Raw genomic sequence first — 14,033 nt, 5'->3', positions numbered from 1 at the left:
ATTCCTACTTCACAGAATCTTTCTGAGGATTAAATGAGATCCCCTTGGTTAACCCTTTCTCTAAGGAGATACACACATGTGAAGTATGATTATCCTGCTGTTGAAATGAAACCTCCGTGCATCATCACAAGGCATTTGAGCTCATTTATCACTTGGCTTCTGAGATAGGCAAATCTCCCTCTCCATAGCCTTTTTGTGTGCGCTGCTTTCCTATTTCCTCTTGCCATCGCTTTAGACACTAGAGCCCAATAATGACTTGAGCTCTCCTTGACACTTCTTCCTGACAAACAACACAACTCACCAGTTCCCCCAGATCACAACAGGAAGCTGGGGGTTGATAAGTGAGAAGCGATTAAGGGAGAGGATGAGAGCCTCCTCATTGTTATTATGAAGTGGAATTAACATCCAGACCTCTTGGGAACTTTGCCTTGTCAGTTTATTAGCTTTTCATCAGAGAATCATAAAGACACCGGGACCATGAAGTACACTGTCCCCTCACGGACACCTGTGTCCCCTTTCCCATCTCAATTCATGAACTGTAAGTCCCACCGTGGCAGAGACTTTTGTCTGTTTTGTTAGCTGCTGTGTCCCCATTGCCTAGAACAGTGACTGGCACACGGAGAGTGTCTAAAAAATATGCAGTAAGTGAATGATTCACCCATTCCCCCTTCAATTGATTCAATAAAAAATGAGTGTATACGATGGACCAACCACCAAATGTATCCTAGATAAACACAGTTAAAGAGTGCTTGTTATCATTTAAACAATGTATATTCTGTGCCAAGTACTTTACATACATTAGTTCATATAATCACCATCATTTTACAAGTGGGGAAACCGAGACTGAGAAAGAAGTCACTTTGTTGAGGATATGTGGTTGGAGAGTGAAGAAGCTGGAATTCCTGACTGCTGGAACTCCAAAACCTATGCTCTTTCTACATCAGCCTCATCCCTCATCATTCTCCAGTTCGAACCATAGCTTCAATTGTAAATGACTGCTTGCAATTCCTTGACCATGCCACGTTCTGTCATGTGTACTCCTTTGCCTGGGACACATTTAGCTGTGTCCTCTGGCTGGGTAATTCTTCATTCTTCTTTTCTGAGGCTCTTCTGAAATGATGTTCTCTGGCTGGGGTAGGCTGACCTTCCTCTCTGCTCCCGTATCCCCTCTTGCAGCCCTTCATCACAGAATACATCACAGGCATTTGAGATGCCTCTTTACGCAAACTTCACTAGACAGTGAGAGGCTCAAGGGCAGGAACAGTGTCTTCATAACAAAAGCTGCTATAGATTGGGTGTTGCCACAAATGTGCTTACTTTGTTTAATTCTCACAACCACCACCTGAGGTGGGAATTATTATGCTTTTTCTTTTTTTTTTTGAGATGGAGTTTCACTCTTGTTGTCCAGGCTGGAGTGTAATAGCGTGATCTTGGCTCACAGCAACTTCTGCCTCCTGGGTTCAAGTGATTCTCCTGCCTCAGCCTCCTGAGTAGCTGGGATTACAGGCATGCACCACCACACCCGGCTAATTTTGTATTTTTAGTAGAGATGGGATTTCTCCATGTTGGTCAGGGTGGTCTCAAACTCCCAACCTCAGATGATCTACCCACCTCGGCCTCCCAAAGTTCTGGGATTACAGGCGTGAGTCACTGCGCCCAGCCTCTCATGCCTTTTTTTTTTTTTTTTTTTGGTGAGATGGAGTCTCACTGTCACCCAGGCTGGAGTGCAATGGCACAATATCAGCTCACTGCAACCTCCGCCTCCCAGGTTCGAGTGATTCTCCTGCCTCAGCCTCCTAAGTGGTTGGGATTACAGGCACGCACCACCACGCCCAGCTAATTTTTGTATTTTTAGTAGAGACTGGGTTTTACCATGTTGGTCAGGCTGGTCTTGAACTCCTGACCTTGTGATCCACCCACCTCGGCCTCCCAAAGTGCTGGGATTACAGGCATGAGCCACTGTGCCAGACTTATTATGCCTCTTTTAAAGATGAGGAAATGGAGGCTCAGAGAAGCTAGATAAATTTACAAGGTCACAGTGAGTAAGCAGCTAACTCAGGAATTAAACATAGGTACATCTTATTCCAAAGCCCAAATTCTTTTCACTTCATTATGCTGTCGTTGGAATTATCTACAATGCTCACAGCTTAGCTGTGGGGGTAAATAGATAAATACCACCTGAACGTTGAGATTAGCAAGCTACTACAGGTTGGTACAAAGTTCTTTGGGGTGACATATGGAAGGGAATAATTTGTTCCCTTTGTGGGAGGTGGGAGCTGGAAGAGCTTCATAAGGTTGCCAGAATGCTTGGGAATTTGTCGACTGAATTAATAATGATGGTTCAAGGTGGAAGAGAGTTCCCTGCATTTAATCCTGGTGGTTGGTTTTAAGGGCCACAGCAGCCATTGCCCAGGTCACTACTGCTTCCAAATTGGCCCATCTGGTGCCAGGAATGCAGCCCAAATGCCTGCTGGTACCTGCTTAAGTGATGACGGGTAACCAGGCAACCCTGTCAGCACATTGTTTCATTGAAATTATATTTGTGAGTGTGTGAATATGAAAACAACTTTACATAATCACAGTTTTAATCTTGCACAATATACTTTACATTTAAATGAAATAAGTGTATTTTCAAGCTTATGGTTATATGGAATAGTGTAGCAACCCCTAATTATGCGTTAGCTTCTCTTCCTGCTCTTGTCCCTTAACTACAGGCGTCCCTGGAGGCTGCTTTCTCTATTCTCTCCTCCAGGGAATTAATCTATTTTCTAGGCTTGAATGACTGTAAAATTCCTATTAAATGAGGCTTAAAACGGCAAAGCAAAGGATTGCTTTAAAATATGTTGTATAATACCTTTTTGTCTGCTCTCGGGGGCGTTTGTCAGGGAAAGCACAGTAGGCAGCCGGATACTGTTGTAGGGGCTCTGGTACCAGGCAATTAGGATGATTCTAAACTGCTCCATTTCCGAGCTATGTGGCCTTGGGCAAGTTACTTAACCTCCTTAAATCTACATTCCTGATGTATAAAAGAGCAAAAATAATAGTATCCTAGTCATAGAACTATCGGGTAGATTAATGAAATCATGCAAAAGCACTTAGTGACTGATTTGTCAAAAATAACCAGTAAGTGCTACTGTTTATTTACATATTTACTTACTTGTTTATTTTTCTTAGAGACAGGGTCTCTCTCTGTTGCTCAGGCTGGAGTGCAGGGGCACAATCATGGCTCAATGCAACCTTGAGCTCCTAGGCTCAAGCGATTCTCTTTCTTCAGCCTTTCTAGTAGCTGGGACTTCAGGCACATGTCACCATGCCTGGCACTAATTTTTCTGTTTTTTTTTTTTTTTTTTTTTATAGAGGTGGGGGTCTCACTATGTTGCCCAGGCTGGTCTCAAACTCCTGGCCTCAAGTGATCCTCCTGCCATGACCTCTCAAAGTACTGGAATTATAGGTGTGAGTCACCATGCCTAGCCAGTGCTACTTGTGATGATTATTATTACTCTCATGGTTAGCAGGATGAACAAATTTGGGTGACAGTGATTTGAAACCTATGAAGCACTATAAAAATGTGAAATATTATCACTATTATGGATACTGCTGAGGAGTGAGATCCAAAGAGCATGGTATTAAGAGCAGTGAATAGGAAGTCAGGAAAGCCAGATCCCAGTGCTACTCCCGTCACTAATCAGCAGTGTGACCTTGGGCCAGCCTCTCCCCTCACCTCAGTTTTTTTAACTTATAAATGAAGTTGTTTGATTAGATTATCTTGAAGACCCATTCTAGCTCCAAAATTCTATGATTCCATGACTTTTGGAGCTAATAACTTACGTAGAAATCTTACACATTTCCTGGAATAGAGTAGGTCAATATGCATTATATATTAATGGCCAAAGTACATTTCTGAAGTTGATAAAAGTTAACCCCAACTGCAACAATCAGAAAGAGCATTCCTAGGGGAATGCAGTGAAAAAGCAAACTACTCCTACCCACCTCAGGAATTTTGGAGGACATCATTGTGGCAGAAGAGAATTTATACCTAAAATGGCAATACTGAACTAGTCATAAAGAAGATGAGATTATGTTCAGCATCTGTATACTTAGCTAAGGAAGTGGGTGCAATAACCCTTAAAATTGTCTGGATTCAGGCTTTGGATAGTTATATTGTGGCTGGCAGCTCCTCACACCTTCCTACCATTTACTGAGTACCTGCCATGTTCCAGGAGTGGTGGTAGGCTCTGAGGCTACTGAGATAGTCTCTATTCTCAAGAGACTGACAATTTATTGGGTAAAGCATTTTAACTGTGGAGGATACTTTTGTATTTTCTGCATAGTCCTTCATGATGCTTACATTGTTTATATATTGTTTGTCTATTATTCAGTGAAAATATAGCTGTTTGTGTATTCAGCTTTGGCTTGCTTCCCCACCCTCAGCTCTCCACCAGCTTCTGGATGTTAAATATTATCTCTTCATGTGAGCTGTACCAGAAGGAAGAGTCATCTGTTACTCTTTTACTTCCTTAATGAGCCCTCAAGCTGGTTTGCAGGGCAGATATCTATCCTTTCTTTCTTCTTTTTCCAGAGGACAGATGGGTTCAGATATAGCTGCTTGGTCTTATTCTCTCCCATGACTCAAATTTTATTCTTCTTATCCCCTTTCCATAGTCCCCTCAAATAAAATAAAATAATCAGAAACAATCACCAAAACTAGATAGTAGGGTGTGGTGGTGGCACTTTGATGGATAGACCAAATATTTCTTTTGCTACTATAGCAACTACTATTAAATGCCTTGTTACATACCTTTGATTCTCTTTGGAAATGTGAAAGTTATTTTGCATATGTGCTTAAAATCACCTCAATTACTGAAAATACTTTCATTTCCCTCCAAGATTCTTCTTAATGGGGCTTTTACTATTTTCTTCAGATATTGTTATAAATGCAGAATGCAGTCTTGACCGATTTCTCCAAACTATTTGATTTCTCTAAATATTCTTATCCCAAATATTTTCATATTATCTGAGAATGACAAGGATTTTATGAAAATCATAATTGAAAAATTTTCCACAAAAACACTTAATTAAAAAGTTTGATTCTTAAAGATACTTTTTGTTATCTAGAAAATTTATAAGAGATAACTCAATGTTTATTGAACAATTCATTAGATAAACCTGTATTAAATGGCTGTGTCAGGTATTATGCAAAGTACTGCAAACATAAAGGAGATTAAGAAATGATTGCTACTTTCAAGGAGCTCAATTAAGAGCCACTTGCTTTATACCTTGTATAAATAGTTAATATTTTACAAAACCCTTTCCATGTGTAATAACTCATTTCATCCTCAGAACAATAAATTCCGGTTTCATACTTAATAAACTTGCAGTTTCTTGTTGCTCACTGTTTTTTCTTTTTTTTTTTTTTAGACGAGGTCTCACTCTGATACCCAGGCTGGAGTGCAGTGGGGCAATTCCAGCTCACTGCAGTCTCCACCTCCTGGGTTCAAGCGATTCTCATGCCTCAGCCTCCCAACTAACTGGGACTACAGGCATGTGCTACCACGGCTGGCTAAGTTTTTGTATTTTTGGTAGAGATGGGGTCTCATTATTGTCATGCATGTTCATGTGAAGAGACCACCAAACGGGCTTTGTGTGAGCAACAAGGCTGTTTATTTCACCTGGGTGCAGGCGGGCTGAGTCTGAAAAGAGAGTCAGCAAAGGGTGGTGGGATTATCATTAGTTCTTATAGGTTTTGGGATAGGTGGTGGAGTTAGGAGCAATGTTTTGCAGGCAGGGGGTAGATCTCACTAAGTACTTTCTCAAGGGTGGGGAGAATTACAAAGAACCTTCTTAAGGGTGGGGAAGATTATGAAGAACCTTCTTAAGGGTGGGGGAGATTACAAAGTACATTGATCAGTTAGGGTGGGGCAGAAACAAATCACAATGGTGGGATGTCATCAGTTAAGGCTATTGCCACTTCTTTTGTAGATCTTCAGTTGCTTCAGGCCATCTGGATGTATACGTGCAGGTCACGGGGGATATGATGGCTTAGCTTGAGCTCAGAAGCCTGACATTCCTGTGTTCTTATATTAATAAGAAAAACAAAACAAAATAGTGGTGAAGTGTTGGAGTGGCAAAAAATTTTGGGGGTGGTATGGAGAGATAATGGTTGATGTTTCTCAGGCCTGCTTCAAGCGGTATTAGGGGTGGCATGGGAACCTAGAGTGGGATAAATTAAGTTGAAGGAAGATTTTGTGGTCGGGGTGATATTGTGGGGTTGTTAGAAACAGCATTTGTTGTATAGAATGATTGGTGATGGCGTGGATATGGTTTTGGATGAATTGAGAAACTAAATGGAAGATACAAGGTCTGAATAAAAGAAGAAGAAAAATAGGTATTAAAGGACTAAGAATTGGGAGGACCCAGGACATCCAATTAGAGAGTGCCCAAGGGGGTTCAGTGTAATTACTTGCTTGGTTGGCGAGTTTTTGGGAAAAGACCATTAGTTCATTTTACCTTTCCTGAAGATTGAGGATGGTAAGGGGTATGAAGTTTCCACTGAATACCAAGAGCCTAAGAAACTGCTTGGGCAGTTTGACTAGTAAAGCCCGGTCTATTATTGGACTGTATAGAGGCAAGAAGGCCAAACTGAGGAATTATGTCTGACAAAAGGGAAGAAATGATCACAGTGGCCTTCTCAGACCCTGTGGGAAAGGCCTCTACCCGTCCAGTGAAAGTGTCTACCCAGACCAAGAGGTATTTTAGTTTCCTGACTCAAGGCATGTGAGTAAAGTCAATTTACCAGTCCTGGGTGGGGGCAAATCCCTGAGCTTGATGTGTAGGGAAGGGAGGGGGCCTGAATAATCCCTGAGGAATAGTAGAATAGCAGATGGAACACTGAGAAGTGATTTCCTTAAGGATAAATTTCCATGATGGAAAGGAAATGAGAGGTTCTAAGAGGCGGGTTAGTGGCTTGTAACCTATGTGGAAGAGGTTATGAAATGACCATAGAATAGAATGGGCCTGTGAGGCTGGAAGATATTTTCCTTGGTCCAAGAACCATTTGCCTTGTGTGGGAAGAGATTGATAGGTGGAAGTTTAAGTGGGAGAGTAGGTGGGAGTGACTGATGAGGAGAAAAACTGGCCTTGAGAGACAGAGGTTGGAATGCTAGCTGCTCCTTTAGCTACCTTATCAGCATAAGCATTGCCCTGAGCAATGGGATCTGATGCCTTTTGGTGGCCCTTGCAGTGTATGACTCCAGCTTCCTTTGGAAGTAAAGTGGCCTTCAGAAGAGTTTTTATTAAAGAGGCATTAATGGTGGAGGACCCTTGCGTAGTGAGCAAACCTCTTTCAACCCACATAACAGCATGGTGGTGCAGGATATGGAAGGCATATTTAGAGTCAGTATAAATATTGACCTGTAATTCCTTTGTAAGAGTGAGGGCTCAAGTTAAGGCAATTAGTTCAGCTTGCTGAGAGGTAGTGGAGGGGGGCAGAGTGGTAATCTCAATGATAGATGTGAAAGATACTATAGCATAGCCTGTCTTTGCTGGTGAGTGGCGATTAGGCCTGGTGGAACTGCCATCAATAAATCAAGTGTGATCAGGGTGAGGAATAGGAAAGAAGGAAATATGGGGAAATGGAGTGAATGTCAGGTAGATCAGAGAGATACAGTCATGGGGCTCAGGTGTGGTATCAGGAATAATGTGGGGGTTAGCCTAAAACAGTAAGGTCAATTTGTTTGGACAGAAAGGCTACAGGGCACGGTCCTGGCTCTTGCGTAAGAATTTTGACCACACAGCCCTGTACTTTGGCTATGTATAATGAAAAGGGTTGGGATGAGTTAGGGAGAGCTAGTGTGGGAGCAGCTTCTAGGGCTGTTTTTAAGGAATGGAAAGAGGAGTGGCAAAGGGATTTAGGATCTATGGAGTCAGCTAGGTTTGCTTTTGTGAGTTTATATAATGGTTTAGTCAGGATGGTAAAACTAGGTATCCAAAGGCGGAAGTACCTAACCATGCATAGGAAGGAAAGGAGTTGTTTTGTAGAAGGGGTTGGGGTTTAGGAGATTAGCCGGACACAATCAGCAGGGAGAGCACGTGTGTTTTCATGAAGAATTATGCCAAGATAGGTAATGGATGAGGAAGAAATTTGGGCTTGACTGAAGTAATGACAGCTGTCTGTGAAGCCTTGCAGCAGTACAGCCCAGGTAATTTGCCGAGTGTAATGGGTGTCAGGGTTGGTCCAAGTGAAAGCGAAGAGAGGCTGTGATGAAGGGTGCAAAGCAATAGTAAAGAAAGCAAGTTTGAGATCCAGAACAGAACAATGGGTTATGGAGCGGTTGTGGAGGGAGGTATTGAGGATAGGAGAGTATATGCTTTGGCACCACGGGGTGGATAGGCAAGACAATTTGGTTGCTAAGGTGCAGATGCTGAACTAACCTGTAAGACTTGTCCATTTTTTTGACAGGTAAAATGGGGAAATTTTAAGGAGAGTTTATAGACTTGAAAAGGCCATGCTGTAACAGGCAACTGATAACAGGCTTTAATTCTTTTAAAGCGTGCTGTGGGATGGGATATTGGCATTGAGTGGGGTAAGGGTGATTAGGTTTTAATGGGATGGTAAGGGGTGCATAATGGGTTGCCAAGGAGGGAGTAGAGGTGTCCTATACTTGTGGATTAAGGTGGGGAGATACAAGGGGAGGATGTGAAGGAGGCTTTGAACTGGGGAAAAGGGTGGCAATGAGGCCTAGGAATAGTCAGGGAAGGAGACAATTTAGTTAAAATGTCTTGACCTAATAAGGGAGCTGGACAGGTTGGGACAACTAAAAAGGAGTGCATAAAAGAATGTTGTCTGAGTTGGCACCAGAGTTGGGGAGTATTAAGGGGTCTAGAAGCCTGGCTGTCAATACCCACAACAGTTATGGAGGCAAAGGAAACAGGCCCTTGAAAAGAAGGTAATGTGGAGTGGGTAGCCTCTGCATTGATTAAGAAGTGGACGGACTGTAAGAGTTACCCAAAGCATCTGTGATGGTCCAGAAGGCTTTCAAGGCGATCGGGCTGCATCAGTCTTCAGCTGCCAAGCCCAGAAGATCTGGGCAGGAGTCAGTCAGAGAGCCTCGGGCCAGAGTTTCAGGGGCTCTGGGAGTGGTTGCCGGGTGAGTTGGACAGTCCACTTACCAGTGGGGTCCCGCACAGATGGACGTGACTTAGGAGGAATCCTGGGCTGGAGGCATTCCTTGGCCCAGTGGCCAGATTCCTGGAACTTAAGCAAGATCCTGGGGTAGGCTGTCTTGGACGAATGCCTGGCCACGGCGGTTCAGGCGTTCGGAGTTCTTGTATGCTGGAGATGTGGCTGGGATTTGTCTCACAGTGGAGGCAAGGAATTGCAATTCAGAAATACGTTGCTACTTGGCTGCCTCTACTCTATTATTGTATACCTTGAAGGCAAGGTTAATTAGGTCTTGTTGTGGAGTTTGAGGGCCAGAATCTAATTTTTGGAGCTTTTTCTAATGTCGGGAGCAGATTGGGTAAAAAAATGCATATTGAGAACAAGACGGCCTTCTGGCCCTTCTGGGTCTATAGTGGTAAACCGTCTAAGGGTTGTTGCCAAACAGGCCATGAACTGGGTTGAGTTTTTATATTTGGTGAAAAAGAGCTTAAACACTAACTGATTTGGGAGAGGTCAGATAAAGAAAAAGGAGCATTAACCTTGGCTATGCCTTCAGCTCTAGCCACCTCTTTAAGAAGAAATTGTTGGGCAGGTGGGGGAGGGCTAGTCGCAGAAGGAAACTGTAAGCGGGACCGGGTGTGAGGAAGGGAGGTGATAAAAGGATTACAGGGTGGGGGAGCAGAGGCTGAGGAAGAATTGGTACCTGGCTTGGCCTGGTGAGGAGCAGGCTGGGGAGGAGGGGAGGGGTCAGATGGGTCTGGAGAAAAGGAGCATTCAAATAACTCAGAGCTTGGGGTGGAGACTGAAGGAACAGACAGGAGAGAAAGAAGAAAGATTTGGGATGAGTCATATTGGGAGCAGAGACTAGGGAGGGACCAATGTGTAAAAGAATGCCTGGATGTCAGGCACCTCAGACCCATTTGCCCATCTTTCGACAAAAATCATGCAGGTCTTGTAAAATGGAAAAATCAAAAGTGTCATTTTCTAGCTATTTAGAATCACTATTGAGTTTGTATTGGGGCCAAGCAGTGTTGCAGAAGAAAATAAGACACTTAGATTTGAGGTCAGGTGAGAGTTGAAGAGGTCTAAGGTTTTGAGAACACAGGCTAAGGGAGAAGATGGGGGAATGGAGGGTGGAAGTTTGCCCATAGTGAAGGAGGTAAGTTTAAAGAGAAAGGTAGAGACATGGAGAAGAGGGTGGGTGAGCAGCCCTGGACTGCAATGTGGGTGAGCAGCCAAAGCAGGCATCCCCGCAATTGACTTGCCACCAAGGAAATGTGGGTGAATGACCAAGGCAGGCGTCCCTACGGTGATTAGACACCAATGGAGTGTGGGTGAATAATAATCAAGCAAGCGTCCCTGCAGTGATTAAACACCAAGGCAAGACTGTCTTCCTGAGTCCGTGACCAGTGCTGGAGTTTTGGGTTCACTGATAAAATGTGTCTCCTTTGTCTCTAGTAGAGAGGAAAAACAACTGGAATTGAAGGGTAGCGAGAGAGGGAGATTGAAGGGTAGCGAGAGAGGGAGATTGAAGGGTAGCAAGAGAGGCTGGAGAAGAAAGTGAAAAGACTGCTTACCCGATTTGAAATTCATGAGATGTGGCCAGGCGTGGTGGCTCACGACTATAATCCCAGCACTTTGGGAGGCCGAGGCGGGTGGATCACGAGGTCAGGAGTTCGAGACCACCCTGGCTAACATGGTGAAACCCTGTCTCTACTAAAAACAGAAAAAATTAGCCAGGCATGGTGGCGGGCGCCTATAGTCCCAGCTATTCGGGAAGCTGAGGCAGGAGAATGGTGTGAACCCTGAAGGCCAAGCTTGCAGTGAGCTGAGATCGCACCACCGCACTCCAGCCTGAGCTATAGAGCAGACTCTGTCTCAAAAAAAAAAAAAAAAAGAAATTCATGAGGTGTTCCTTGGGCTCGTTGGTCTGAGGACCCGAGGTCATAGGTGGATCTTCTGATGGAGTGAGGGCGAGGACAGGGGAGCAGTCTACCAAAGGAGTCCTCCTGTCCTGGGTTTCAGGAAAATGTCACACACATCCATGTGAAGAGACCACCAAACAGGCTTAGTGTGAGCAACAAGGCTGTTCATTTCACCTGGGCACAGGCGGGCTGAGTCCGAAAAGAGAGTCAGCAAAGGGTGGTGGGATTATCATTATTATTATTATTTTTTGAGACGGAGTCTCACTTTGTCACCCAGGCTGGAGTGCAGTGGCATGATCTCAGCTTACTGCAAGCTCCGCCTCCTGGGTTCACGTCATTCTCCTGCCTCAGCCTCCTGAGCAGCTGGGACTACAGGCGCTCACTACAGCGCCTGGCTAATTTTTTGTATTTTTAGTAGAGACGGGGTTTCACCATATTAGCTAGGATGGTGTCGATCTCCTGACCTCGTGATCCGCCCGCCTCGGCCTCCCAAAGTGCTGGGATCACAGGCGTGAGTCACCGTGCCCCACCTATCATTAGTTCTTACAGGTTTTGGGATAGGCAGTGGAGTTAGGAGCAATGTTTTGCCGGCAGGGGGTGGATCTCACAAAGTACATTCTCAGTGGTGGGGAGAATTACAAAGAACCTTCTTTTTTTTTTTTTTTTTTTTTTTTTTTTTTTTACAAAGAACCTTCTTAAGGGTGGGGGAGATTATGAAGAACCTTCTTAAGGGTGGGGGAGATTGCAAAGTACATTGATCAGTTAGGGTGGGACAGAAACAAATCCCAATGCTGGAATGTCATCAGCTAAGGCTATTGTCACTTCTTTTGTAGATCTTCAGTTGCTTCAGGCCATCTGGATGTATACGTGCAGGTCACAGGGGACATGATGGCTTAGCTTGGACTCAGAGGCCTGACAATTATCTTGCCCAGGTTGGTCTTGAGCTCCTGGCCTCAAGCAATCCATCTCTCTCCGCCTGTCAAAGTGCTGAGATTACAGGCAGGAGTCAGTGCGCCCAGCCACTCACTGTTATTTGCAACCAGAATGTTCACTTTGATGATAACATTAGTATTTCTCCAGTTCACAAAGTGCTTTCTTGTCTCATTGGAAACAAGTTTTTTCATCTTCTCAGCTTCTAGTCATTGTTCTAGTCTTCCTCTTGTGGGAAGGGGAGAAGACTAAAATGACTTCTCGAATTCCTTGTAAGTGCTCTTAAAATAACAGTAATCTCTATTGTATATCCAAGGTGAGGACCTTGCTGTTGGATTCCTGTCCCCCAGAGCCTTTAGGCTATAATCTCAGAAGTTCATTCCTACTTCATTTTTGCTCTCCATTTTCCCTTTATTCCATTCCTGATCATGCCTTCCAGGTCATGCTCTATTTGGGATTTCTGTTTTTGTCAAAAAATAGAAGGAACTTAGCAACTTAAGGATTATTCTGCCCAACGTGTTCACTTTACAGAGGAGTTCACTGAAGCAGAGAGCCAACAAGTGTCAATGTTAAACCCACAAATAAGTGGTAGAGCTGGGCCTGAACCTGAGACTACTCTTCTGCCAGATATGTTTTAAAGACATTGAGCTGTCTTTAAAAGTTACCTGTCAAATGAAATATTCTCTCCAACATGTGTGCTTCTCTTATATAGCTAGCCTATAAATATTTGGTTACTGTTGCAGTAGAGATCTACCCAATTTTATAATATTTCACAGATTATATTGTATATTTTCAATTCTTCCAGAGTGTGCTTATTCACCTAATGTGTATGGTCTGTGTTGGTCTTCGAATCAACAAACATTTATTGAGCATCTACTATGTGCCAAACATAATATAGGCATTGGGGACATGAGAACCAATGTCCTTCCACTCTCCCCATGGTGGGATTTGGCCTGATTTTAACTGGAAGTATTATTTGGATTTCTGTAGTTTCATTCAACATTGGATCATTAGTAACTCTTTAGATTTAGTGTAAATGGTCCTGTAAATGTGAGAAAATTAGTAACAAGAATTGAACTCTAACAAGGTGTTCAAATGCTGACTTGAAAGCCTTTACCTAGGCAGGCGTGGTGGCTCACACTTGTAATCCTAGCACTTTGGAAGGCTGAGGCGGGCAGGGCGCTTGAGGCCAGGAGTTCGAGACCAGCCTGGGTAACACGGTGAAACCCCGTCTGTAAAAAAATACAAAAATTAGCCTGATGTGGTGGCGCACAACTATAGTACCAGCTACATGGGAGGCTGAGGCAGGGGGATGGTTTGACCCTGAGTGGCGGAGGTTGCAGTGAGCCGAAATAGTGCCACTGCACTCCAGCCTGGCTGACAGAGCAGGACCCTGTCTCAAAAATAAATAAATAAATAAATAAATAAATAAAGACTTTACCTGTGCATTTAGGATTTTTTTGCACTGCAGAGGACCCAAGGACCTTTATGTATCATCTGTCTGACTGTCTATCTAATCTATAGAGACGGTCTCACTCTGTCGCTCAGGGTGGTGCGATCATAGCTCACCGCAGCCTCCAACTCCTGCGCTCAAGCGACCCTCCCACCTCAGCCTCCCGAGTAGCTGAGCCCACAGACACTGGCCACCACCTGCCTTGGCTTTCCAAAGTGCTGGGATTACAGGCGTGAGCCACCCAGCCAAGAACCACTATTTAAATGTCGCCGAGCGTGGTTTAAAAAGTCTCCCAATTCTGAGGGGGCAAGGGTTGAAAAACTATTGGATCCTATGTTCGGTACCGAAATGACAGGATGATTCGTACCATGAACCTCAGCATCATGCAATATACCCAGATCACATCTGCACATGTAGCCCCTGAATCTAAAATAAAAGTTGAAACTATAAAAAAAAAAGTCTCCCAAATTTGTTACAAAAATGCCAACGAAGGTTAATCTCGGGTAATCTAATTCCGTTTCCTGGTGTTTTCTTTTTTCTTTTTTTCTTCCAGTCGGCTCCACCT

Source organism: Rhinopithecus roxellana, chromosome 8 (genome assembly GCF_007565055.1).
Source record: "Rhinopithecus roxellana isolate Shanxi Qingling chromosome 8, ASM756505v1, whole genome shotgun sequence".
Taxonomy (NCBI): domain Eukaryota; kingdom Metazoa; phylum Chordata; class Mammalia; order Primates; family Cercopithecidae; genus Rhinopithecus; species Rhinopithecus roxellana.
This window is presented reverse-complemented; position numbering follows the sequence as displayed.